We start from the raw sequence: 27,500 nt of genomic DNA, 5'->3' as shown, positions 1-27,500 counted from the left end.
CACACACACACACACACATAAAGATATATATATATATATAGATATATATATATATATATATATATATATATATATATATATATATATATATATATATATATATATATATTATATATATATATATATATATATATATATATATATATATATATATATAAATATATACTAAACACACACACACACACACACACACACACACACATATATATATATATATATATATATATATATATATATATATATATATATATATATATATATATATATATATAATTCTATAATGGAGAGAGACAGTAGAGAGATTGATTGACTGATTTACTGATTGATTGATTGACTGAATACTGAACAAAAGAAAATAAAGTACCAGAATCTCTCAGTCATATTCCCTTGCACCCTTGATGAGATTTTTCATTGAAGTACTGTTTTACCCTTCATATGGTGATTGATATGTGTTTGAAGATAACCAATCTTCTTTTCCATAGTTCAATATGAAAAGAATATTAAAAGATCATATACAAAGATAACGAAATATAACAAAACCCCCCCTCATCTATTTTGCTTGAGGGTTTGATGTGAGTCAAATTAATATTTTTACTTATAACGTAGTGATTCTTTTGCTGTTAAATAATGTAATTAAAATTTTAATTCAGATTTCATACTACTTTTACTTTTAATTTAGTGATTCCTGTACAGTTAAATATATTTAATATTTTAATTTATTTTTGAAATATACAGGTTTTTAATTAATACAAAATTGACTTCAGGAACAGAACATTTAGAGGCCTGGAATTGTGAAAAACGTCATGTGATCCATCAGGTTTCGACGAATATGAGAAAATATTGTGGATGACGATACTCCTTCTGGGTTTATGATGACCTTTCTTGTCCCCATCTTGTTTTTCTTGTTTGTTCCTTTGTTTGTTTGTTGCTTTTATTGTTTCATTGACCTGAAAAACACGAGCTATTTGTTTGCCAGATTGCATTTATCATTGCTTTATTGACAAGTATAAAAAGTTGAAATGGGTTCATCGCATTCATATGAAAAAAAAAAATTGAAATGGAGGATGAATGGACTGAGTGGACTCTTAAAGCAACGATTATTCAAGAGAGAGAGAGAGAGAGAGAGAGAGAGAGAGAGAGAGAGAGAGAGAGAGAGAGAGAGAGAGAGAGAGCAGGGCGGTGGTAGCGTGTTCCGCAAACATCAAGAGGCCAGAGATATTAAATTATACTGTAGTGAGAGATGAGTGGCTTCCGGTAAATTCAAGTCTTTTGTTTGTAATTGGTTCACAAGAGAGAATGGAAAAATTGAATTCTTACGTTTAACCTGCCTTAAATGATGAATGCTCAGAAACTGGAAAGATTTTTTATTTTTCATGTCTAATCTACTTATTGTTATTATCTTGTACTCTTGAAATTTAGCAGTCATTGTTTCTGTCAAAAACAGGTACCAGTCAATGACAGTAACCCTGTTTTTAATGTTCCTTAACAATGAATAATAAAAACAAGGCAAACAGAAATCAAAGGACTTGGTCATGAAACTACACAAGATAAAAAAAGTAAAAAATGCGCCGGAGTTTCTTCGGCGCAATCGAGTTCTCTGTACAGCCGCTACAGCATATAATCATGGCCACCGACAATAGATCTATCTTTCGGTGGTCTCGGTGGTGGCCTATTCTACATCGTAACAGAAGAACGATTATGGCTAAATTTAACCTTAAATAAAATAAAAACTACTGAGGCTAGAGGGCTGCAATTTGGTGTGTCTGATGACTGGAGGGTGAATGATCAACATACCAATTTGCAGCCCTCTAGCCTCAGTAGTTTTTAAGTTCTGATGGCGGACAGAAAAAAGTGCGGACGGACAGACAAAGCAGGCACAATAGTTTTCTTTTACAGAAAACTAAAAATAAGAAAAAACTTCCGATGGAAGACAAGATATAAACTCATCCTTTCCATTTTTTAAAGAGCCCCAGAATTAGGGAATCTAACCTATTAGGATGAATGACTTGAAATACTCGTATATCTTCAAGGTCTGAGAGTCTTGAATTGACTAGTTTAAGATAACAGACTGCACTTAATGGTGTAAGTTTTGTCTCCAATGCAACCATTATTGTTGAATACCTTTACTGTAGTACTGAACAAATGGTTATGAAATTACAACACTGAAAAAGAATATTTCAAAATTAGACTATAGTAAATGTTACCCACAAACACATCTATACTGAATTTAACGAAACAAATGGCGATTCTCATATTCTTAGCATTCAAGTATCAAAGTAAGTTAGGTGAAACATTATTATGCAAAAACTAACATGTAAGAAAACACCAACAACCGCAGACTCGAACATACAATTAGCTGCATCTAAAAAAAATACGATAACATAAAAAAATGGAAATAAAAATGGAAAATAAATCTAAAACGAACAATCAAACAATTGCCGACTCAAATATAACTCGGAACGACCCAATATTTTCCTGATAAACAACGCGGCTAAATTTTCCCACCACTGAAGAGGAAGAATTGCCGTAACACTTGAGTTGGTTCGGGAGGTGTTCCCTCCGGAGGGAAAACGATAAATTGCTCGCATCTGTTCAATGAGGGAGAAGAACACAAGACGGATTCGGACGGTCACACATTCCTTCACTGGAAATCGTTAGCGGGTTCGGAGGCACATCAAGGGGATTGGTGTCACGTGATCAACGTTACAGATTTTGTGATGGGTATGTATGTATGTGTGTGTGTGTATATGTATATATATATAAATATATATATATATATATATATATATATATATATATATATATATATATATATATATATATATATATATATAATAAATAATGTATGTATGTATGTATATACCTATTATATATATATATATATATATATATATATATATATATATATATATATATATATATATATATATATATATATATATATATATATATATATATATATATATATATATATATATATATATATATATATATATATACATACATACATACATACATACATACACACACATATACACATACAAGGAAAATGCATACATCGTGCAAGGTTTTCCAAGCATTTACATGACATTAAATTTTGTTTGTGTGTGTGTTTATGTATGTTGCCTAAAAGATATGTAAACTAAATCTCCAGGAATTCAGTTTCTCTTTGGATGGGACTTAGTTTACGTGGAAACTTTAAACATTACCAATTGTAATTTTTTTTTTATTCGTTAAGGAATATGTATATTTGCCGGGTTCCTTGTTGATTCCGACGTATGATGAAGGAATAATAACATGGCTGTTGCTATTTCTCTAATAAACAATGGTATTATGGTAGGTATTTTATGAAAGAAGGCCTTTGTCGCCTTATCTAGGTTCTCCCGACACAAAGATGCTTTAAAATCACGAGACAAAACAAAGGAAATAATAATATAATCATATTTCTTGACTCCATTTTGCATCTATCCATACAACAGTCTTGTGCATTTGAAAGCTGAACGTATACAATATTCATAACTGTTTAAAAAATGTAATATGTTCCCGTGTAAGTTTAAAAAGGTGAAACATATATATAAAAATATTCCATAGTTAGGAAAACACCGTAACTGTACGTACATTCAAGGCCCAAGTCAAATGAACAATTCAGCATTTATGGGGTCCAACAAAATATTAAATTGGCGTTTTTCTTTTTATTTTACGTCGCACTGAAATATTATATATCGTCAACAGAGACCAGAAGGTTTTGTAATTCTAAGTCCCTTTAGCAACATGGGTTCTTGATTTAATATCATTCAATTAATTAACTCATAAATGAATCAAACACTGCATTATATTGCATTCTTTCTACATTTATTCTTACTTCTCTTGTGCTCGGGACAGCGTGAATGCTTGAATGATTTCCTGTTAAACTGAAACTAGAGAACGGTTATGAATGAAATCTTTAGGGGAAAAAATATGGATTATTTTTTTTATTTAATGACCTGACGGCTTTCTCGAAAGAGTATGGCATATCTAATTCATTTCAATTTCTGTGTACTGTATTCGCAATATTCTAATGATGTCAAACTTTAGCGCCTTTTCTGATATATAACTTTTCAACTTAATTCAGTTTACCATGGTTCAACAGATGATGCTCCCATAACAACACATATGAGAATGTACAGTACACATCATACTCGTAAAAAAAATTATAAAATAAAGTCAATTTTACCGAAATAATTGATATTATCGTAGTTGTTGTGGAGAGACATTGCGTAAATAAATTTATCGGTCAACATTTCTGCTAGAAATGACATCCCTCTGACCAAATCTTTGGCAACCAGCGGACCTGTTGAAACAAACATTAAATTCTCCTAAAAAAAAAAGGGGAAACTTAGAATTTCCCAAGAAATATTATGTCTTCTTTTCTTTCCGTCGACTCATGAAACAGTTAAACGCCCGCAGGAGAACCGGGCGGATGAGAGAGAGAGAGAGAGAGAGAGAGAGAGAGAGAGGGCATGAAGCAAGAGGTGCGAACGTGAGGATAAACGAGGAAACGTGCCGCGAATGAAGAGGCTCGAGTGTAGCAAGTTTCGCTCGAGAGCAGCAACATTCGCTCGAGTGTAGCAGCATCGCTCAAAGACGGGCCACAGGCTGACTTACCCGGCTCCTCCAGACGTTCTGGGTATTCATTCATTTGCAGCTGATATTCGCGCGTTAAAGTCTTTTCTTTTTTCGATTCGTTTTGAAAACTATGAATTTTATTTATTGAATTTTCTTATTCGGCAAGTCTTTAATATATTATATATATATAGTATATATATATATATATATATATATATATATATATATATATATATATATATATATATTTTTTTTTTCAAGAATTTTCATTATCTGTTTAATGTATCTGTTTTTGTCTTTTTCTCTCTAAATCTAATGACCTGTTTATTTCTCTCTCTAAGCCTCATGACCTATTTATTTCAAACTACGTTACCATATTGCTATCACATATAAGCAACTGCTTTTTCTTAACAATAATAAATAAATAGATGAATGAAAATTTAACATAAACTTAAATGTTATTCATCTAACATAAATAACTACAGGAATTCAACTCAGTTCATAATAATAATAATAATAATAATAATAATAATAATAATAATAATAATAATAATAATAATAATAATAATAATAATAATAATAATAATAATAATAATAATAATAATAATAATAATAATTCATTATTATCAAATTATTTTCCTAAAGCCTCGTAAATGCACGGCAATAATTTTAACGCATTTATCCTTTTTTATGTTTTTCCGAAAATTTTGGATAAAAATCGAGATATTCTGTTTCCATTTCCAACTATGGCTTTTCCCCATTTTTCCATTAACTGAAACCTCTCATATAATTTTTGCACAAGCTTTGTGACATAACGATTTCATTAATTTACCTTTTTACCTTTGAAAAAAAAAATGGTGAGTTGGGCCGGCTTTAAATTTGACTTATGTAAACAAAAATAATTTATTGGATTCGGGGAAATATGCACCGCATCACACATGCATGGCCGAGGTCTAATATAAAGGGAAAATACTTCTGTGTTGGATTAAAAATTCGATCAAATTATTCTTCTTTTCATGTTGCGTTGAAAACTCGCAAATTTGCAGAACATTTTTCAGCAGGTCGAATAATTCTTTTCTCTAAGCAGTGACAAGCGAGTCGTGATTCAAACATTTATTTATTCGGAACAGAACAAGAATCATACACGATTCACTGCAGACATTTATGGATCCGTGTCTCTCGATCTACAGGACATTGATGTATGTTTACTAAACTGTTACCTCGTTAGTCCGGAACCTGTGGACAATCACAGACAAAATATATGGACGAGGAAAAATATATGGGGTTATATTTTGAGTAAATTAATGACGGTGGGATTTGGGAGAGAATTTACAGCACGCAAAATTCAACTCACTTATTTTCTATGACAGTTACATATTGCAGATTAATCGCTATCCAGAGCTGCACTTTTAGGTCTTTGCGGCTACCTGCATTCACAGAGTATCGTGTTTCACCAACATGCTATTTATTAGTTAGTAATATGATGTTATTGACATAATTCAAGAATACAACTTTTGAAATTCAGTACGCAAATAACGCGTGGAGCAGAAAGGAATTTAAAAGTATAAATTTAGATAAATTTCTGTTGTTCATATTATTTCAACGGAATCGTTAACGCACTTCCTAAGAAATTTGAAAAAAAAAAACTATTTTCCACGAAAAACCAGCATAAAGAATACAATGAAGCATTCATCTACCATCGTGTTTATCGACCGGATGTTTTCAATGGATTTATATGAATAAAGAATGCCAGAAATAATGCCGTGAGTAAACTATAATGCGCAGCCTTTCATTCACTACAAGTAACACCTGATTCTATGTGGTAACTTTTAAATAAAAGCAAATTAAACATGCGTGTTTAAATTGATTTTATGATAAATTTTTTTATGACATTCAACTTATATGTTTTAGTTTTAGTTTCCTGTAAGAGAAAACTACTGTGTCGGCTTTGTCTGTCCGTCCGCACTTTATTCTGTCAGCACTTTTTTCTGTCGGCACTTTTTCTGTCCGTCCTCAGATCTTAAAAACTACTGAGGCTAGAGGGCTGCAAATTGGTATGTTGATCATCCAGCTTCCAAGCCTCAAACACACCAAATTGCAACCCTCTAGCATCAGTAGGTTTTATTTTATTTAAGGTTAAAGTTAACCAATAATCGTGCACCTGTCAACGATATAGGATAGGCCAAACCGGGCTGTGGTTAAAGTTTCATGGGCCGCGGCTCATACAGCATCACCCTGAGACCACCGAAAGATGGATCTATATTTGGTGGCCTTAATTATACGCGGTAGTGGCTGTACAGAAAACTCGATTGCGCCGAAGAAGCTTCGGCGCATTATTTTTACTTGTTCGTTTGTGTTTCCATTCAATGAGAAGCGCAGTTCAGAGGATTGTCTTTTCTTGTTTCTGGGCAGAAAATCTTTGAAGCTGATGAAATCAGAGCATTTTAATACAGCGAAGACAATGATGAAAATGTCATAATTTGCATTGCTTCCTACACTTTCCTTTTAAGTATTAATTGCTAAAGGAGGTAAACTCGTAAAAAACAACTTAACCGATAGGACTATAAGGAACAAAGTATATTTCCATCCACCACTGATCTCCCAAAGATCAAAGCGGGGGAAATGCCCCAAGCGCGAGAACGAACTCAATGATATTGCAAGGATAACTGTAAAGATATGTGCTGAGTTGCGTCATGAGTCGACACATTCAAATGTAGGAACATTACCTCCAGTTTAACTGCATTCATGTTCAGGAGATACTGATTTCCTTTCATAAGTCTTTTCAGCGGTAACAATAGTCCCTGCCACGCCAGGCTGAATAAGCTAACAATATTTTTGCTAGTGGCATACATCTGGCAGGTCTATATTTCTTTTGCAACGGACATTGACAATAAAGGGTTTGAAAATCTCGCAGTTGCACTATGAATCAATTGTTACGAGAAGGTGGAAAGTAAGATGGAAGAAAGAGGATATGAAAGGAGGTACAGTAAAAGGATACTGGGTTATTAAATACTCAACTGGTGTGCGAAATATTTCTTCAGTCAATTCATTCATACTTTTTTATCTTGAAATTAACACCAACGTAGTAAGATTTATTATCTGAATATCTATAGAAAGTATTTATTTTTACGTAGCTTTCGCCAGTACTGCCATAATTATATGAAAGGAGTTACCTAAATACACACACACACACACACACACACACATATATATATATATATATATATATATATATATATATATATATATATATATATATATATATATATATATATATATATATATATATATATATATATATATATATATATATGTATGCCTGTGTTCCAGCATAACTCTGAAACACATTGAACAATTCCAACCAAACTTGGTATACATATGACTTACTATCTGGAAAAGAATACTGTGGGGGTAAGACATCACTAGCACCAAAGGGGGTCGGGTGGGAAGGGGTTGAAAAGGGCTGCTTCTGCCCGTACGGATTTATCATATCTCAATTCGTTATACATATGACTCACTATCTGGAAAAGAATACTGTGGGGGGTAAGACATCACTGTCATAAAGGGGGTGGGGTGGGAAGGAGTGACATGTAAAAATAACAGAAAACGACAGATATTAGTGTCTAATCCATAGCTTTTGAGGTCGCTGAGATGAATAGTGATACTCCCGATGCCCTTTAAGTCCAAGTTCAGCCCCGATAAGAAGGTGGGGGGTGAAAAATAAAATGTCAAAAAATGACAGATTTTAGTGTCTAATCCATTTTCGAGGTCGCTGAGATGAATAGTGACACTCCCGATGCCTTTAAGTCCAAGTTCAGCCTAATAGGAATGTGGGGTGAGAAGGGGTGAAATATAAAATGTCAAAAATGTTGGGGAATGTAAATGAAGCAACTATCTTACCAGAGAGAGAGAGAGAGAGAGAGAGAGAGAGAGAGAGAGAGAGAGAGAGAGAGAGAGAGTGTGTTAGGGACAAGAGAGAGAGAGAGAGAGAGAGAGAGAGAGAGAGTTAATCAGTTGTCATTCAGAGTTTTCCCGGGCAGCGCCGGGTTGGTCAGCTAGTATCTGATAAAAAAGCCTGATTTTTAAAAACTTTTCACTTTGTTATTAACCTATGCCAGCACAACTATATTTATTACCTCTGATTTTTTTTTGACATACATTCAAGTTAACCTATCATGCCAAAGTTTCAGATATAAATATCAAGCCTTTGCAACAATTCCGAAAAAGAATATATCACTTTGGTTGACCTTCAAATTTCTGTTTCACAAATGGCGTTTATTTTAGTTTAAGGGATTTACCTCTATTTTAGTTACTGGGCGGGAAAATATGCAATCAATCATATATGCAAGATCAAATTCACACAAATGTAAAAGAAATCTATCTGGGTAAAAACAAATTATTATCCCAGCGTTTTATGATTAATACTTCACTGAATATTTCATATTTCAATAATAAATGTTTCAAAAGAAATTTCTTTGTATATACCACATATCGTGCTGCTTGAGCTGACAGTTAGCTTGCAGGGAAAAATTTATATAGTATTTATCGTACATTTATTGATAAATTTATTCTGGATTTTAGTTTTCTGTAAGAGAAAACTATTGTGCCGGCTTTGCCTGTCAGTCCGCCATCAGATCTTAAAAACTACTGAGACTAGAGTGCTGCAAATTGGTATGTTGATCATCCACCCTCCAATCATCAAACATACCAAATCGCAGCCCTCTAGGCTCAGTGGTTTTTATTTCATTTAAGGTCAAAGTTAGCCATAATCGTGCTTCTGGCAACGATATAAAATAGGGCACCACCGGGCCGTGGTTAAAGTTTCTTGGGTCGCGGCTCATACAGAATTATACCGAAATCACCGAAAGATAGATCTATTTTGGGTGGCCTTGATTATAACCTGTAGCGACTGTACAAAAAACTCGATTGCTCCGAAGAAACTTCGGCGCATTTTTCCCCTTGTTGTTCCTTGGTTTTGCTTTTGGCGGGCATGATGGCATCAACCAGATTTCCTTTTCCATCCGTAACTGATGTAAAATCACAGTTATATATCTTCAGTTTCAATTTTCTCTCGGTAAACTGGTGAAGTGATTATTTAGTAATAATTTTATATCGCATCGATTTCAACTCGTCTGTATATAGGACATTTACATGTTACTTATTGATCAGTTGATCTCTCTCTCTCTCTCTCTCTCTCTCTCCTCTGTATATTTCATCCTCCTGGGAAGGTTGGAGGAATATAATTTGCAATGCGTGGCAAACCGAAGATTAGTACTAAAATTTCTTTGCAGTATCCTTTCGCCCTAGATGCGTTGTTTTGTCTTTTCCTTTGGTTCCTGCCCACCTAGCTTTCCATCCCCTTGAACATTTTTTCTTATTAAACCTAATATTCACTTTTCGTTTAGAAAAAAAAAATCCTTCGTTTGAGTCTTCTGAATCTAGATTTGTGAATCAGTGACATCGTTCATGTAATAATAATAATAATAATAATAATAATAATAATAATAATAATAATAATAATAATAATAATAATAATAATAATAATGTAATCGACATACAGTAGCGTGTTAGCCTTATGAATAAATATCTACCAATACTAATGGCAGCAATAACCACCGGTATCCTACCCCATAGTCAAGTTTCGAGTAAATCCATTCACCCACCGAAGACCTAATTAAAACAAAGATGCTACAAAGCGCCAACATTATTAACCCTTGATGATGTTGAGCTCCCTGAGAGAGAGGAAGCGGGGGTGGTGGGTAGGGGGGGGATAAATACCCCCAGGGGGATCAACTGGATTAAAGGGAGCCTCGAGCCCTGATGCAAAAAGTGCGAACGTGAGGATAAACGGCGAGACACGTTTTGAATGAAGACGCTCAAATGTAGCAACTCTCGCTGAATTGTAGCGAGAACCAGACCAGAACGACTCTAGAGTTCTTTTAACCTTTTCGCGGAATTCAGTTTTACCTCGCGTGGGATTATTTTCCTTTGCTGGTGTGATATCAACGTATTCAAGGTATCTTCTCACGTATATTTAGTGATAATATTTTGTTTTCTCTTTTATCCTTTCACAAATTTATAACATTTAACCAAATATACATCATAAAATTTAAAAATTACTTCTTACTCGCTTCAAACTGATACCACGACGTTTTCAAAGATCAACTTGTGAATTTACATTAAAGTATGATAATATTTTCGAAAATGTTTTGCTGATTACTGTTTAAATCCCAAACCGCAGCTTTAATAATCATATCCAGAACGTCTTCATTATTCTCAAAATACATTTTCCAGAATTATTCCACTTACATTTAAGCAATATGTGGATAAACATTCAGTACATTTTTCTTGATATTCCTCACATAAATAAATCGTCAACGAGGTCAAATTTTCTTTTTTGTTTTGGTCATAAGATTTCATATTTTTAGGCATTTTCTAAAAAAAAAATCTTGATTTCAAGAAGTTTTCTGAAAATAAAATAAAATCAGCTTAGCAATATATATTGTAAATATTTTCAGATCAAGAAAAACTTTTTCCTTTAGCGCATCATCTACGGCTCTCTGGAATGTTGTCCATTAGAAGTATCCCAGAGAATTTCGTACTAGCAATGCACCTAAATTATTCCCGTAGTGATAAACTTCTTCAAGCGATATCAGAGCCTTCGGGGCCAAGGAGCTGAATTATTTAAGCGACAGACACAAGAAAAAAAAAAAGAATTCCGAAGCAAAAGACGAAAATTATTATTATTTGAGGTGAGCACCTCCCGACTCAAGTCTTTCTGCTCCTCGGGAGGCACATTTAAATTCCGACCTAATCCTATTGGACATGCACTTTTAATGAGGAAAATTCTTCTGACTTGTGTTGGCTGGAATGTTGGGGGAATCCGGGAATTGTTTTCGATTCCAGTTGCTGTATAAGAAAATATTGGGAAGCCGAATAGTTTCCGCTTTCATTTCAAGTTTCGTATCTCGAACTACTTACTGGAAAGACCTCCTTGATACTTCTTGGCAAACTTAGTAATGAACAGCCATTTCTCATTTCAGGAATTCTCGGCATTTGCTTCCACTGTTCGACAATCTCGTTTTTTTTTCTTCTTCTTCTTTCCTGGATTCTTCTTCCTTTTTTTTTTTTTTTTGTAGGTTTATGTCTGGCCTCATGTCGGTTTTCATTCACGAATTCACACCACCCGCGTTTCCAATCTTGCTTCGTGCTCATGGAGCCTTGGGGCGGAGTGTGGAGTGGCGGGGGGTTGTCCTGAATTTGTGAGGACAGGGGTGGGAAGGTAAGTGGAAAGAGAAGGAGGGGAAGGGGAGTAGTCCGGATGGAGGGAGAGCGCCTAGGTGCAAGATCCCGACAAAGAAGTGCCAACTGGAACTCAATGTCTGGTTGTCTTTCCAGTCCTGACCTGGATTTTCGGTGACAATAATACGTCGAACCCATTCGTCATCAGGTATATTTCCTCCCCCACCACCCATCTCCTCCCCTCCACTCCCCACTCCCTTAAAGACATTACACTCCCTCAAGGTTACAGCGAATAGCTTTTTACCTACCTCACATAAATCACAAATCACAAGCCGCTGTGAATTATGTGCTGCCAGAATTATACGGTTCTCCAAGGGTGATATACGGGGCACTCGGTTTCCCCTTCTCCCGTGGTTCTAAAACCAACGCACGTTTCCGCGCATGCGTGAATGTACAGTACAGACTTCTTTATCCGGTAGTGATTGCATAGAAGAAGGTTATGCGGATTTCCTCCTTACTTCATTATAAATTTGTTTTGATGATTTTTGTTATAAAAAAAAATGCAAATATTCCCTTTCACAATATATTAGAAAGATTAGATGTGGATTTGCTATATAACAAAGTACCTATAAAACTAGCCTCGTATGCTGACCATTTCCTCTTGATCTAAAAAAAAAAAACAAATAACAACTAGAAAAACCAGTCTCCAGTAATATCCATTTATTAAGAAATGGTTTTCATAAAAAGAAATTTGGGTAGAGCATATTCTAGCAAATCTATACATGCAGTAAGTTATTTTGAAAGAAAATGGTAAACTATTATAAGCCAAAATAAATACCCTTGTAACCATGGAAATCAAATTGAAAGTAAAATGAGAAAAAGATATGAAAATTCATTTCCTTGGTGATTTATAATACGACATTACAACCTACAACTTCACAGAATATAGAACACCCACTTTCTCGATATCTTATACACATCTCTTCGGTTATCAAAATATCTCGGTTAAGGTTGGAGTGACGTGCAATCTATTTTTGCTCCTGCTATCTATGGAATATATATATTATTTCTTCCACTTGAACACATTCTACAAGGCAGACAGGCGTCTTCTCTTGGTGTCTTTTTGTTTGCTACCTTAAGAAAACTGCACTGTCAGCTGTTTCTTCATAGAATTACGTCTTTGTATCACAAGAGGACAAAAATGAACAATAAAATATTCCTCATAGTTCTGTAAACCTTTCAGGACATTATACATTTATTTATCACTTTACAATTTTGCCTTACTTTTTTGACATCTTTTTTATATCTATACGTTATCTACACTGAGCAACATAGTCGCAATACGTACATAGGAATACTAATGACATTCGTTTACTCACTGCGAAGTCCTGGTGACTTCATAATCAGGTGGGTGCCTATAACATTTTTGCAGTGCCTGTCATCAACAGGAATTTCCCACAGCTGCGAATTAGACGCTTTGCACTTGTTAAATGCTTTCTAGCTGTAATTCGTAGAAACGAAATCATTGCAAAACAATAAAAAAAGGGAAAAAATAGCACTACGATAGTTACAATTCATTCGATAAAAAAATTTAATCAATGAAATCGCTACCAAAATAAAAGAGAATTGGCACAACGGGATGACGAAAAAAATGTCTAATATATAAATATAATGATGGTTCAGGAAGGCATTCAATACTTTAAAAGAAGAAAAGCATTTAATTATACCTAAAAAAATATGTGGGAAAGAATTTTACATAATTTCAATTTATTCCCACGCATATTTTTTTCTCACGAATGAACCTGCTAATGCTCAACAAAGACACCTTTTATTTTTATTTTTTCCAGTGATTACATTCGGTTCATTGCCATTTTTTCTTAATCCAAGATATTTATTTCAGTATTTTCCTCTGATTTCAATAGGCTTCCCTTTCAGGAGATGCTGTGGTATCGTTCCACATAAAAAAAATAAGCAGATTTTTTCCCCAGTGCCTTTCAGTACTTTACAAATGTGTAATGCTAAAACGTTCGCCTCACCGGTGTTGGTGAAAGCTGAATTCTAAAAAAATATTGGCAGAGTTAATTTAAACCAGATGTTATTGATCTAACCCTCATAATTCTTTCCATCACTGCAACGCATTTTCCCGGCTATAAATACTGACTGAATTAAGTCGCCCCACATTTGCATATCGTAAAATTTGCACGCAAATTTTTTATCCCCCTGAAGAATTTTATTCGCTTTCATTTTTATTCTGCCGAAGTCTTACTTTTGGCACAGAGAAAAATAACGCGGGGAATAAAAGACCCAACAGACAATTTCGAATCTTTCATATATCAAAAGCCTCGAATCTGGCGTTGCGAAAAAGGACGGGAGGAAAGAATAAAAGACCGAAATAAAAGAAAAAGAGAAAATAAAACAAACGGGCGAAAAAGAACGGAGAGAAATAAAAAGAAAATAAAAGGAATGCATTCTCTTCGCCAAACCCCCGTTTTCTATTTGCCTCCATTCGATTACGGTCGGTCGTCCGCTTCCGGTTTATTGAATTAAGAGAAGGGAGATAAAACAAGAAATTGATGTTGCAATTTCATGGAAGGATTTCGGGGGGAAAGGGGAGCCAAGAAACGTACCCCTCATAGGCACAAATTGTATCCCTCTCTCTCTCTCTCTCTATCTCTCTCTTAATTAATACAGATTGATTACTTCTAGGTAATTAACCGCTTCGCACTCTTTCGATAAAAATGTTGTGAGTAATTAGCAAAGGGGTGAATTAGCTCAAGGTTTCAGCAATCAATATGGTATTGACACGTTTGGAAATTTGAAACAGTTGTTGAAATTCCTTCAAATCAATTAAGTTAAAGCTAAACACAGATGAGGGAAGACGTCTACACATTAACGTATCGTCGCAATTAGATGAACAGAACGAAACTAACAACTTCTTGTCGTTATTTCTCTGCAATTTGCTAATGAATTTCTTTGCTTGTCGGTCGGGCAGCAATTAGTAGACTCTGACTTAACAAGTTGAGAGAGAGAGAGAGAGAGAGAGAGAGAGAGAGAGAGAGAGAGAGAGAGAGAGAGAGAGAGAAATGAGTACATAACTCTAACTTAACAAGTTAGAGGAGACAGAGAGAGAGAGAGAGAGAGAGAGAGAGAGAGAGAGAGAGAGAGAGAGAGAGAGAGAAATGAGTTCATAACTCTAACTTAACAAGTTAAAAAAGAGAGAGAGAGAGAGAGAAATGAGCACATAACTCTAACTTAACAAGTTGAGAGAGAGAGAGAGAGAGAGAGAGAGAGAGAGAGAGAGAGAGAGAGAGAGAGAGAGAGAGAGAGAGAGACTTGCAAATCGGCATTCTTTGAGACAGAGAAAAAAAGAAATGGGAAGAAACTAAGACAGTTTTATAAAGGCAGTAATCTTTTAGGAGAGAGAGAGAGAGAGAGAGAGAGAGAGAGAGAGAGAGAGAGAGAGAGAGAGAACGAACGGAAAACTCTTTACAGAAAGCGATTCCCTGGTTAGGTTTCGGTAACCGCGTCTCTTCTTCTTAAAAGCGTTTCAGATCTTTTAAAATTCCGGATCTGGAACGGTCGCGAGGATTTAGCCTGGTCTTTCGCAAAGGACAAAAAGGAATTGAGATCCATTTGGGTCCAGCAATAAGCAAAACTTTTCCGATACAGTTTCAAAAAAAGTCTTGTATAAGTTTACACAAACGGGGATGTATGGTACGGAGAATATCAGGTCGCTCGGCTTATCTTTTTTGTTGCGTAAGAGAGGACACGTGCCTGGACTTTGGCCAATGGATGGTCTTTAACAGGCGTAACCCCATCCCACAGTAAAACAAACAGTAAGATGGAGAATTTTAGAAAATTATGTCCGTTAGCAAAATTAAATGAACCGAAATTGTACCGAGTAAATCATTAACTAATTATAATTGTGTACTGTGGTTCTAATAAGAATTCGATTTCAGAAGGAGCATTAAAACAACACACATACACACACACACACACACACACACACACACACACACATATATATATATATATATATATATATATATATATATATATATATATATATATATATATATATATATATATATATATATATGCTCTCAAAAATGCTGTCTTAGATGCTAACCCTTTTCTTAAGAACACCCAAAAATAACTGTCCTGTATTAACAATTACAAACTCTAACATGCAGAGAAAAAGACATGTTTTGTGAACCTCAGTATCATGCGAAAATGATTTGAAACTTAGCAAACATGTGGCAGCACATGAGTGCATGTGACACATGAATTACTTTCACATGGCCCGAGGAAAATCTGATGCACCCTCTAAATCTCACACATGAAATGTAAAAGGGCTGGCAACTGAAAGGTTTTGATATCTCATGCATGACTTGGAAACTAGTACTCTTTCCATTTTTAATTTACTATTAACCCCTTTCTGAAATGTGTACAGTATAACTTGTAAGTATTTTTATAAAAAAATAAACAGACAAGTCAAGAACTGCTTTTTCCTTTCGAAAATATTATACACTTGTCCTTTCAGTTGGAGAACAGTGCAAGTACAAGGTTGAAGAGTGGTTGGTTTTTGGTTAGTAACTGGAAAGGTGACCACCAATAAATCCCACAGCCAGTTGGTACATAACCTACTTTTATTACCCAGATATCTGGGTAATAAAATTCGAGCGACAATGGTTCAATCACACAACTAGTGGCTGGTTTTTTTTAGATGGACGGAAGATCAGTATTTCATGGAAAGAAGGAGATTTTATTATAAAGCAGAAATATTTTGTTAACTAAATAAGATCGACGTGTTAGCGAATCTGTTCCGAATCTGCATTTTACAGAATCCTATGTTAAAAGAATTTCATTTTCCCCCAATTAAAAAAGAAAATAATAAAAACCAATTTTTTTTTAGTTTACATGGCAATACCATCTAAGACTGTGGCGCACATTAATTCTTATGGTGATTAGAACAATACAAAAACTGACTGATCTGATTTTACATGTTTGGACTGAGGAAAAATAAGCCCAAAACCACATATATATATATTCAACACTTGATACAACAGTAATCTCCAATATGAATCCCACGATTCAAAACAGAGAACAAAATCCAAATGACAAATGACTGAATATCTGATGTTATTTATCAACCAAAAACAAAAGTAATTCAATAAATCCTCCCCCATAATTCACAACAGCAGACCTAAACCATTTCATCTATTACAAGAACAACTGACAATATTTCGCGCCCAGCGCAACGACACTAACACAACGAACCCAAAAGCCGCGGCAACGCAGAATGCCAGGAGAACCCATCCTTCGTTCCTTCGTCCCTCCCTTCGCTAAAGACATCGAGTCAAATCAGCAGAAAGGAGAACTTTAAGATCCCGAGCAAATCCAAATGAATTTCAGGCCCGCATTTATCAGGCAAAAGGAGGAGAGCAACTGGAGCACAAACAAAGTAATTTTGAATGTGTGGAGTTGATTAAACTGCTTCTTTATTTACTCACCGTCCGCCAGCTCCGGGAGTCAAGTCGGCGCAATCTTCTTCTTCTTCCTCCTCCTCCTCTTCTTCTTCTCCTCTTTCCAAGATGGCGGCGTCCTGGAATGCAAATTCGAAGACACGTTAAAATGGAAATGACGTTGTCTCGCGATGGAGAGGAAGAAGAAGAAGAAAAAGATGAAGAAGAAGAAGAAGAAGAAGCGCAAAACAAACGCGGGAAGGAGTGAGAGAAAGAAGGAAAAAGCTTTTGATGGAAGGATGAAGTAGGAAGGACAAATGAAGACGTTTGGGAAGAAAGATAGAAAGGGGAAGTATTTTCATATTCATTTGAAATATTGTTACTGGTTGAGGAATGGTAATGACATCAAAATACACAGGTTATAAGGTCTATGGAAATTAAATACCATGTAAACGGAAATTACTTTGAAAAAATTAAAACTGTCAATTTTAATACATTTCCTGAGCTACACCATGAGTTATAAACTTCCACTGATAACATGCATGAGAGAATTTGGATTTTGCTTGGCGTGATATTTCAAGAATAAGAGCTTTCCATTCAGAAAGGCTTGGCACGCAGATAGTAAGCAAGAAAATTATGAATTCCAATTTACTTGTGTAGTTTTGCAGCACAATTAGCCTATTTACTAAATAAGAAACCCTTGACGATCAAAGCATTGTCCAATATTAAGGTCTACGGGACGGACGACTTTGTATTTTTTCCGATCTGTTTATCCATTCATACACATACACACAAACAAGCACAAACACAAACACACACACACACGCATATATATATATATATATATATATATATATATATATATATATGTATGTATGTATGTATGTATGTATACATACTAACGTCAGTTACAGGTCAAGAACAGAATGGGCTCGACTCTCCAAAATGCAGATGCAGAGACATTATGGCTGAGGTTTGCCCTTTTATTTTCGCGAAGTAAACATGCGCAGGAAGTAATTAGGAAGGCATGCTCTGTTGACTGTTCACGGAAATAAAAGTTATTGCATGTTTACTAGTCTTCAAAGGAGCTCCACGCCAGTTGATTTTAAATAACAGCCTGAACTGAGGAACTATTTTCTTTTAAGTCATATCTCTTCAAGGTAAGTATCATGCTATATTACATATTTTTATTAATTAATTATGGCTTTACCAACAGGAGGTCGTGAAGATATTTAAGGAAATATGCAAAAATTCTTGTCGGTTTTAGGTCATTAGGCATTCTTGGTGAATTTGGATTAATTCTTAAAGTTTACTCATTACTTTTGAAAGCTCAAAATCAAGCAAAATATAAATTCAAGCCTACTGAATGAACGTAGGAAGTGAAACAAGCATTCACAAAGTATATACAAATCATCTCTCTATGATAAACATTATTACCGAATATTTTTTTTAAGTAACACAGATTCAAAATTCTTTTACAATAAGCAGAGTTCCTATTAGTCACCAAAGAGTACGCGCATGCAAACGCACGCGCTTGCATTCCCCGAAAGAGAAAGAGACGAATGCATCAACAAACAAAACAATTGCAAAGGCAGTCAAGTCGTTTAAATAAAGTGTATCTGGAACTGGCTGCACCTCCTCAACCCTGTCCTTTGCATAGCGAGGTCGTTAGTGGGTCGTTAAGTCCCGATCTCTGCAGAAAAATGATGCCAAAATGATGCCAAATGCCCTCCTTAACGACAGCGTAATTACCTGGGCAGAGGAAGACTTGTCTGAAGGGGGGCATGGTGAGGCCAGATAAACGCTCAAGAAAAACAATACTGTTTTGGTGGGTTTTCCTTTCATCTCTCTCTCTCTCTCTCTCTCTCTCTCTCTCTCTCTCTCTCTCTCTCAGGTTCATTTTTCCTTGAAGGGGAAATATTCAGCTTCCCTTTTCGACAAAATCAGTCCAAAGTAGTGGATTAGCATCGTAAAAATTGTGAACTTGGACCGCAAAAAGCAGAGGAACTTGACATAAAAATGCAACGTTTAGGAAGCAAATATTAGCGAATCTGGACCGGCGACAGTACCTAAACTAGTCTGCTAAAAATAGCGTAACTAGTCTAACTAGTCTGCTAAAAATAGCGTAACTAGTCTAACTAGTCTGATAAAAATAGCGTAATTAGTCTAACTAGTCTGCTAAAAATAGCGTAACTAGTCTAACTAGTCTGCTAAAAATAGCGTAACTAGTCTAACTAGTCTGCTAAAAATAGCGTAATTAGTCTAACAAGTCTGCTAAAAATAGCGTAACTAATTCTAACTAGCCTGCTAAAAATAGCTAGTAAAGTCTTTCGTAACTAGTCTAACTGTCTAAAAATAGCGTAACTAGTCTAACTAGTCTGCTAAAAATAGCGTAATTAGTCTAACTAGTCTGCTAAAAATAGCGTAACTAGTCTAAAAATCAGTCTAACTAAAAAAATAGCGTAACTAGTCTAATCAGTCTGCTAAAAATAGCGTTATTAGTCTAACTAGTCTGCTAAAAATAGCGTAACTAGTCTAACTAGTCTGCTAAAAATAGCGTAACTAGTCTAACTAGTCTGCTAAAAATAGCGTAATTAGTCTAACTAGTCTGCTAAAAATAGCGTAATTAGTCTAACTAGTCTGCTAAAAATAGCGTAACTAGTCTAATCAGTCTGCTAAAAATAGAGTAACTAGTCTAATCAGTCTGCTAAAAATAGCGTAATTAGTCTAACTAGTCTGCTAAAAATAAGGTAATTAGTCTACTAAAAGTACTGAAACCAGTCTGCTAATAGTAGCAAATGTAATGAGGCAAAATAAATATTCGGGCTTAAGAATACAGTGAAATTCAATTTAAAATACACTTAACTTTAAATTAAACGTTATACCACTGCACGGAGAACAAAAATAGATTTGAGCTTATTAGTATAGTTAAATTTACATGAAAAAAAATAGTTGCCTATTAAAAACTTATTTATGTCACCGTGCGCAGAGCAAACACAATAGGGGAAGGCCTCTGGAAGTTGCTAAACTTTGCAAGAAAAATATAATTAACTTTGGCTCGTGCTTATTGAAAACTGAGAAGAAAGAAAAAATGAAAATGAACAGATTTCGGCCTCTGAGCAGTGCTACATGTACTTCACAAAGTAGTTAAATTGCTGAACTTATTTACATTCGTATGTAGTGAGGAAAAGTAGTAGTTTTAGATTTCTGAACATAGTTAAATTTTTTTTAAACAAAATTAATAGTTTACTCTATCAAAATCGTTAGATCATCGCGTGGAGAGCAAAGACATCTAAATATAACTAAATTTGCTTTAAAAAGAAGGAAAAAAATGGGTCTGACTGGCTGAAACCTGGTTTAGAATGGCATTTTTGTATAATATATATATATATATATATATATATATATATATATATATATATATATATATATATATATATATATATATATATATATATATATATATATATATATATATATATATATATATATATATATATATATATATATATATATATATATATATATATACACACACACAAGCTTCTGAACACACCCATAGCTGAATTCCACTGAACAAAATAAAAAATCTGCTCTCTCAAAATCCTATACCATCGTCTGGAGAGCAGTGATACCAGACGTTGGCTTCCAATTATACCCCAACTTACTGAAAAAAAAAAAGGTTCTGACTCTGACTGAAGCCACCCCTCAACTCCACCGTCAGCAGTTTCCCGGAGAAGGAATCCTACAACGAGAGGAAGGGCGTCAGGACACTCGCTCCATTTACCGCCCTCTCCTACTCTCATGGCTCATAATGACGTCGATCTCTCGAAAAGGAGAGCGTCCATTACGTCTTATTAGCGAAGACGTCTTCGCCGTCGTCGTAGTCGTCATCTGTTGTCGCATTTTGAAAGGGAAGAGGCTTCTGCTGTTTTCTTTCGGCTTCGTTCTGAAGGGACGGATTGTGATTGTTTGATTATTGTTAATGAACACCAAAAAGGTTGTGTGTTTGTTTGGGTTTCTTTGTTTCAGTTTATTTACCTGTTTGTCAATTCTTAGTCTTCTGGTCATGAGGGAATTAATTAAAGATGTATTTTCGATATTTAAGATTATATTTTGGCGACATCCGGATCGGGATAAGGATCCTTTCTGGGTGGGTGGTGGGGGATTAGACTGCTTCGTTTTGGCGGAGATTTGTTGCCTCCTAGGAATTTTGGTCTTTCTGTCCGTTCGTGTGTTTTGCTTACATGTTTCCAGAGGGGCAACGGCAGGGTAAGAAGAAAGGAAGTGGAGTGGATTGTCAGATGTGCTGAAAATTACATTAGCATAGTATCATATAATTATATACCTGGTATATTTACATTTACATATATTCATATATACAGTATAACATATATATATATATATATATATATATATATATATATATATATATATATATATATATATATATATATATATATATATATATGTGTGTGTGTATGTATGTGTGTGTGTGTGTGTGTGTGTGTGTGTGTGTGTGTGTGTTGTGGAAATTTTACACTAAAGGACTCTTTCCTATCCAAGCGGAAATGTGCATAATAGATATGTCCTTGTAGTATCCATAAGAAAAAAAAAACATTCCAAACTTCATTCCCTAGTAATCATTCGAAACGAAGAACTTTTGCATGTAATCTCACCACTTCCATTTAACTCGAGGTATAATTCAGAAACACAGAAGAAAAAAGAAAAAAAAACTTCCGAAGGACCGACTCTGTTGGAAGTAATCTCCCTCCGCCAGTTCTGTCGTTCTTTTCAGAACTTTCGGGCCTAATAAATTTACGGCATTTGGCGAAGTGTATAAATACATATAACTTTTTTATATATACTTTTTTCGCGCTTTTATGAAGTAGAAGAATAATTTCTCCTCCCAGGAAGTTGTCGGTAATTTACAAGCGATATAAATTTCATCAGGGTTTTCTTTATCTCGGCGACGCCTTCCGCGGAGCTTTCCTCCTCCCGCGGTTTATTGCTCCACTTGGAAACTTTCCTTAATAAGAGGGGACACTATCTCGCAAGCAGCTATATTAATGTGCGGTGGGAATGGATGGCCGGCCCAGTCGGGGAGACTACTGTATGTAGTTCATCCTAGAGCGTATTTAGTGTTGGTTACGTAACAATGATGCAAACTCGTGCATGCCTGAATGAGTTATAGTCTGTGATATCAGATGCAATTTGTTTACATGATCCCGATAAATGAATATCTCGTCAGGCAGAAATTAATATTTTTGATTTTGTTTCTAAACGTAATTGCGCGTTAAGTTGGCAGGTGATTCTAAATCCATCTCGGCAGAAGCCACAGTGCGATGGTCAATGGTTTGGAAGAGGGCCAATGACAACCATACGATCCTGGCGGGACGACCAAGTTATAGCACACCGTAAGAATAGAATAGAATGTAAAATTTAGGCCAAAGGCCAAGCACTGGGACCTATTATGTCGATCAGTGATTAAAGGGAAATTGGCTGTAAAAAGGTCTGAAAGGTGTAACAGGAGGAAAGACTCGCAGGTGCACTATGAATCAATTGTCAGGAGAGGGTGGAAAGTTAGATGGAAGAAAGAGAATATGAACGGAGCTGCAGTAAAAAGAACGAAAGGTGTTGCAGCTAGGGGCCAAAAGAATTCTAAAGCAAGGAACCTTAGTACTGTAATGCCTACAGTGCACAGCACTAACACCCTACGGTGTGCACACCAGAAGCAAGGGTCACAGTTCATCCATTCACTGACACAGCAGATTACTCACCAACATTGCTAAATGCAACTTGTGTATCTCACTGTACGTGACGGCAACCTGCATTGGCCACTATTATTTTTGTTTCCCCGATACCCTATTCAGCGTCGGCATAATATCAATAATGCGCCATTCATTCTATGCGCATTCATTAGTAATTGGTCACGTATAATGGTCCATAAGAACAAAGGAATAAATGTTTTGGCGGCACTGATTGGTATAAACTGTTGAATGTATTTGGGATGTATCGATAATGATTGCCTGTACCCCGTTGCCTCAGCCATTTTTTTTACATAATTTCATAAAGGCTTCGTCCTGTATTAATAGTATTTTCAAAGGATTACCGATGTCAAATCGAATTGAAAGATCAAATCAAAAGAGATACTTGTAAATCAGAAGTTTCACTTACGGGCGAGTATCAAATTTATCAATAGGATACAAGTGGCTATAAAGTGAATGAATAAAGCACACATTGAGGCTGCAGTTTCAAAGGCTCTCCCTTGTCTAATTTTTAATTTTAAATTTTTTATTTTTATTTTTCATAGTTTATATCAGAAATGATCAGATATTTTCTGTACTATTTTCACTATAGCGTTCACTCAGTGTTACTTGTGCATTATTATTATTATTATTATTATTACTGATGAAGAAATCCACAATGATGTCAGCGTAAATATACATAAAAATATATATAAAACGGGAGCTTTCGAAAACCTGCTCTTTTCTCCTTGAGAAGAAGAATCGAGCAGGTTTTCGAAAGCTCTTGCTATATATATATATATATATATATATATATATATATATATATATATATATATATATATATATATATATATATATATATATATATATACATATATATATACATATATATATATATATATATATATATATATATATATATATATATATATATATATATATATATATATATATATATATATGTATATATATATATATATATATATATATATATATATATATATATATATATATATATATATATATATTTACACTGAAATCAATGTGATTTTCTTTACCATTTTCGTAACTCATTCGATTATTATTATTTATTATTATTATTATTATTATTATTATTTTCTCCAACAATGCCATGTTCCATTATAAAATATACGAAATTACTTATACTTTTCAAAAGCTACTTTTAAATTTTAAAAAATCACACCCAGCAACTTCAGCGAAACGCTTCAACGTCTACACATGCAAGCACATAAGTGACAAGGGTTTGTTTACACAACCTTATAAATAACAGCTTGAATTTGCAAGTATACGGGAACTCAACCTACGCGAAAAAGCATTATAACCAGGTGCTGGATGTTTGAGGCAAATACTTCTGGCAAACTTTAAACATCGCCTAAAATGCTCATAACCGTGATTCGGAACTCATTAAGCTGCACTTGTTTGTCGAAGCCGAAGTTATTGGGTGCAAGGACAAACAGTATGTTCATGGTAGAGAATGTGAGCTGTTTTTATATACGGGATTTATTCCACATTTTTTTTTTTACCTTTCTACAGACGCCATCAAATCTTTTCTCACTTGTACGCTTATTATTATTATTTCTTTCTTATAGCTTGATTACATTACTATGCTTGTAACTGCCGCAATGACTTATATAATTTTCTATATTCGTAATGTTTTTTTATACGTTTTTACAATGCTTCAGTCGAAGAAAGTCCCTTGTAAGTAACCTTTTATTCTCCAGATATCTTACAAAATGTTATTTATTTAAAGCCTTGCTTCCATCGCAGTTAGGTTTCTAGTGTTATACATACAAATGTACACACACACACACACCCATTATATATATATATATATATATATATATATATATATATATATATATATATATATATATGTATATATATATTATATATATATATATATATATATATATATATATATATATATATATATATATATATATATATATATATATATATATATAAATATATAAATATATATATATATATATATATATATATATATATATATATATATATATATATATATATATATATATATATATATATATATATATATATATATATATATATATATATATATATATATATGTATATATATATATATATATATATATATATATATATATATATATATATATATATATATGTATATATATATATATATATATATATATATATATATATATATATATATATATATATATATATATATATGTATGTGTATATATATGTATGTGTATATATGTATATATATATATATATATATATATATATATATATATATATATATATATATATATATATATATATATATATATATATATATGCTAAAATGGCTAGCGCTGCCCAGTCGGAAATGGAGCTAAAAATGGCCGGGAATTATACGTAATGAAGGCGTACTGGGCTTAATTACACACTACTGGATTCCTTCCAAAAGTTATCTTGCTTGCCAGAAATTAAGGGGTTTTCCACTACATTTACGGAATTCCACCGTCTAAAGGATTGAACTAATAGGTTAGCATAATATGAATATAGTATTTAAAAATTGAACCGAGCCAAATACATGTAACATATTACTTACTCATATATATTAAACAAGACCTTAGTATTGAGAGATGTAAAAATAGTTTCATTTCTTTAGAATTTATTTTTTACCATATTTTTCAATATAACTGGATACAGAAGTGTTGGTAAATATACTGGCCACAGCTTGGGAGCAGCCTTCCTTGCAAAAGCCTCATCATGGTGAGTGGGTGTGAGTGTGAGTGTGGGAGGGATAGATCATATACGAGAAAACATCTGCTACAGATCTCATTTACACACACACACACACCGAAGCCGCTGGAATTACTGTCACACAGCTAAACAAATTCAGTTGACAGGTAACTTTGTGGTGTGTGCAGGGTGGGGGATGGGATTTGGGGGCGATGAGGATGAGGTAATCTTTATGCCCAGACATCGTAAGTGGCACCAAGTCTGAGACAAAAAATAATTTCGTTAATCCAATCAAAGTTACGGAAGTCTACTGTTATGGGAATTCTAATTTTTCGCTATCTGTAAAAGCTAAATAATAGTGAATATTAATAATTTAGCAGTAAATGTAAGGATTTCACAAACAGCATTGCGGCAAAGCAATCCCCATGAATCCTCATATATTTATAAGTGAACCTTAGCTAAGCTTTCATATTCATCCTAACAAATCCTATCATCTCTCCCTCATGCTCCGTTCCATCTAGGGAAAATAAGCAATCCCTAAAAACATTCAGATTAAAACAGTGGTTCTTAACCTTTTTATTACCACGCCCCCTTTAAGAGTTGGTCCTTCCCTCCACGCCCCCCTTGCATCAATGAGTAAAATTCTCTCCCAGACTTAAAGAAAAATAAAAAAAAAAAGAGAGGGGGTGTTTTTATTCTTTTGGGAATGAATTAGTGAGATACCTGACACTGCTTCTTAGCGAATATTGTTAAGAGAATAACGAATATAATAAAAGAATTTTTTTATTTTTCCCTAGGACTCGCGCCCATCTCACCCCCCCCCACCCTGGAAATTGCTAAAGCCCCCAAGGTTGAGTACCACCGGATTAAAAGAATCCTCCATCCCGTAATACTTAACATTATTTAACCATCCCCACTGCTTTTAATTCTCCTCGAAAGGCGTTTGTATATTATACATTCAGTCCCTGGAGTCTTGCTTTCATTTCGCCACCGGATTTAATCTCCTTATCTCTCGCCAACCCTTCAAGACTTAGGTCTCTTATCTCGTTTTAATTTCGGCATGTGTCTCCTGCTTGGGCCGCAAAGCTTTAGTGATATTCATTTATCAAGGAGATTAGCGCCGCATGCTCTACCTGTACTAAAGTTCTTGCAAGCATACAGTATATAGACATATATTTATCTATCTATCCATCTATCTATATATATATTCATATATATATATATATATATATATATATATATATATATATATATATATATATATATATATATATATATATATATATATATATATATATATATATATATATATATATATATATATATATATATATATATATATATATATATATATATATATATATATATATATATATACATATATATATATATATATATATATATATATATATATATATATATATATATATATATATATATATATATATATATATATATATATATATATATATATATATATATATATATATACAGCGTGATATATGGAAATGAGTCGATTCTCACAAAACTAAACAACATCGAAAAACCTGATAGGAAAACAGATTCATCCAAAGCAAAAACAAGTAAAATAAAAACAGAAATAAAATAAACATTGAAAAGATAGACGTGATTAGCACTAGGCTACGTCGGAGAGGATGTGAGGAAAACTCAAATAAAAAAAAAAAACAAAAATAAAAAT

The 27,500-nt window shown here is 33.8% G+C and overlaps 1 protein-coding gene across 1 annotated transcript in view; it reads right to left on the bottom strand.

Moving 5' to 3' along the window:
• Positions 1-27,500, bottom strand: part of LOC136830757 (uncharacterized) — a 612,586-nt gene that overhangs the window by 214,645 nt on the left and 370,441 nt on the right. Inside the window, exon 2 of the mRNA XM_067090627.1 lies at positions 17,361-17,452. The gene's annotated coding sequence lies outside the window, so the exon portion shown is untranslated. The remainder of the gene's footprint in view (positions 1-17,360; positions 17,453-27,500) is intronic.

Source organism: Macrobrachium rosenbergii, chromosome 47 (genome assembly GCF_040412425.1).
Source record: "Macrobrachium rosenbergii isolate ZJJX-2024 chromosome 47, ASM4041242v1, whole genome shotgun sequence".
NCBI lineage: Eukaryota > Metazoa > Arthropoda > Malacostraca > Decapoda > Palaemonidae > Macrobrachium > Macrobrachium rosenbergii.
The sequence above is the reverse complement of the archived record's forward strand: the minus strand, read 5'-3'. Positions and strand labels throughout refer to the sequence as shown.